The 3,069-nt window shown below is 37.0% G+C and overlaps 1 long non-coding RNA gene across 1 annotated transcript; it reads left to right on the top strand.

Moving 5' to 3' along the window:
- The first annotated feature begins 642 nt into the window (after window positions 1-642).
- On the top strand, window positions 643-2,441 carry LOC123965164. Its single transcript, XR_006823641.1, has 2 exons — window positions 643-774; window positions 1,332-2,441. It is a non-coding gene; the product is annotated as an uncharacterized LOC123965164 (long non-coding RNA).
- The last annotated feature ends 628 nt before the right edge of the window (window positions 2,442-3,069 follow it).

Below are 3,069 nucleotides of genomic sequence, written 5' to 3' on the forward strand. Positions count from 1 at the left end.
CAATTACACAGAAGTTGAATAAAGGCAAGGAAAAGGAAATCTTTGAAAATGAGTGTTTAGCAAGAAGCTAATTTCTCATTGGACATGCCAGTAGTTAGGATGTTGTGTCCAGGTTTTGAGATATCTGTGTCCTTCCCAGTAAAATGGAGGTGAATGGAATTAATATTTTTCTACCTTCTGGGCCATTGCTTTTCATCCAGCGCAACACAGACACTTATTAAAGATACGTCTGCATACAACAGTAAAGTGAATATGATGAATACTAATAATATTAACATAACAATGAAGACATCTATATGTTTACATTAGTAAAATATTCAAACACAAGACCTTATCATTTTCTTTAATGACTGCACTATTCCATTCAAAGAAAATATTCCGCATTTTAAAAATATTTCTCTAAAACTCAGCCTTACATATATGGTATCTTTTGAAATTTTGGGAACTCCAACAGGAATAAAATATCCTGTGAACACAGGTCGACAGCAGGACCACTGTCCTACTTCTTACAGTACATTATTAAGGGACCTGTTTGTCAATCAGTAAAATGCATTATTTCTAAACACTAATGAGCTTTCACATTACCTTACTACTCTTCCTCTTTCTAAGAAAGACAATAACAGCATATATTTGTTATTTATCCTCAGCATGGCTGCAGTGGAATCCAAAGAAGGAGCTGCAGCTCTTCTTCACACTGCACAGGATGCTTAGGACTGTACACCTGCAACCTGACCCTGGGAACGTGCCAGCTGAAGGGCCTGTCGCAACAAAAAGGTACATGTTTCTGTGGCCCCATGACCGCTTTACCAAATATACTGTGATGTGGTTGTAAATGAAAACCCGGGTGTCCTGCCCACCAATGAACAGGGTTTGCTATGTGATCTATCGCAGCCAAATGACAGAACAGTGTGAGCAAAACCTGCGCAAAATAGTGAATTAGCGTATTTCATTTTCGCCTCTAGTCTAAGTCATATTTGTCAGTTTATTCCTTTATTTAAACTAAATTTGTAATAAGATAAAGTAATATATGCATAAACAATAATTGTATTATTATTATACTATATGTTTTTTGACACAAATTATATATAGTATTGTTGCAAATGAAAAGGCTGAGATAATGGATACAAAAATATTTTGATTTCCAACACTGTTTAATAAATATACATATAACCACACCATTTATTATAAGGTAAAAAAGGAGTTGATCAAAGACTGGGAAAGTCAATAAAGTCCTATATTGAAGCCTCTGTAGCCACAAACAAGGAAAGTGAACTGAAATAGTGAAGTCAACTCAAAGTATTGTTCTGAAAGTTCATCTTTTGTCTTTGCAGATAAATTCCTCCAGACCTTGAGGGATTTCTAATCTCCACCTTGTGCTCCAATGTGCAGTATATTATATTTTCACTAACAAAGACCACACCTGCGAAGATAGGTAAAGATGAAGGTAACTCACTGTGGCCTGCAGGAGATTTCTCCGGAACTCAAAGCTCTCAATACATCTTACAGTGACCTATATCGTCCCTGACATTTCATTGAAACCACTGAAAATCATTGATTTGGCTAACAATCTGAACAACAGCTATCAAATTCCAACATCATTTCAGAACCTAACAAATCTGTATGTGCTATAACATATATTATCTTTGCATAATCTGGTTTTGGGAGCAGGAATTCACTGGCAAAAGTGTGATCATGGTGCTCTTGTAAAAAGGTCTCTGAACCTCAGCTTCAACTCCATCTACGTGGACAGGGACTGCTCTTGGCCTATTCACCTGGCTGAGCTCAGCCTGGGAGATAACAACCCGAGCAACAGCAATACCTGTGGTCCAACGTTGAGAACACTGACTTGTCAAAGATGGGAATAACAGCCATAATGCATGAGGATCTGTCTCAGTTTCACAAGCTGACACGCCTCCAACTCGGCTCCAACAGCAGATCTCACCACCCCAACTCTGCTCAGTCTCTGCATAGACCAGAACGTCATCCCATGGATATCCAGGGAGGTCTTGGCAGGACTTCCCAGGCTTCCTGCCCTCAGTGCTGGAAGAAGTGCATTCGTCTGCTCATGTGACTCCTATTGGTTTGTTACTGTTGTCAACAGAGCTGTAAAGAGAGTCCCTTTTATAATGTAGAAATAGAGTAAAATAGAAATATTCAGATTTCGGCAGTGTCCATTATTTCAATAATATAAAATGTCTTTACCCAGAAGAGAAATACTTAATTTGTTCTGTTTTATGATCATGTGTTTGTGTCCTCTGTTTACAATTTAAGCACAAGTCTCTATCTACTGCTTGTAATGACACTGCAGCACACAACTGTGTGAAGGAATGACTTAGAATGAGGCTGTATAGCACATATACATTTTTCTTTTTTCGATTAAATCACTTAAAATCTAAATCCATGTGTTAAAGCTCTACTCTAATAAACAATCACACACAGTACACTTGTATTTATAGAGGGTTTTATTCCAATGGTATTAAGACAATTTTCACCCCTTGCATACAGCAGCTAATGTATTTTGTATAGAGAAATATATTCTTGTGTATTTTATTAATATATTGAAATACTGTAAATACCATTGTTGTCAGCTCAATATCACATTCAGCCAGTGTACTGTACTGTAATTTATTTATATTTAAAATGGTTTGTTGCATTTTGAATGAGAAATTCTGCCCGAAAAAGCAGTCCTGGATTATATCAGTTACCCAGAGAAGGTTTTTGTTCCTAAACCCATTCAGTGCAGGCACATTTGGTCACAGATCGCTTCTGTGTAAACATGATGGGATATGTGGTAAACGTGGAGATGAGATGTGCAGTAGCAGAAACTGTGGAGAACAACCCAAGTGTGTGTGTGTGTATTGAATTTCTATACTTGTATTGAATTGGGGTTTTATTTGAATTTTAAACAAAATCCATACATGTCGTTTCTCTGGCGTTTTCCCTGCCCCACTGTGGAATGCTCTTTTCTACTTAATAAATGTATAAATAATAATTAGCCTCATAAAAAAATGATAATAATTCTTACTTTTCGACCCCGGCCACAGATTGGATAGGACGACTAAATCTTTT

The sequence above is a fragment of the Micropterus dolomieu genome, unplaced genomic scaffold (assembly GCF_021292245.1).
Source record: "Micropterus dolomieu isolate WLL.071019.BEF.003 ecotype Adirondacks unplaced genomic scaffold, ASM2129224v1 contig_8775, whole genome shotgun sequence".
Taxonomy (NCBI): domain Eukaryota; kingdom Metazoa; phylum Chordata; class Actinopteri; order Centrarchiformes; family Centrarchidae; genus Micropterus; species Micropterus dolomieu.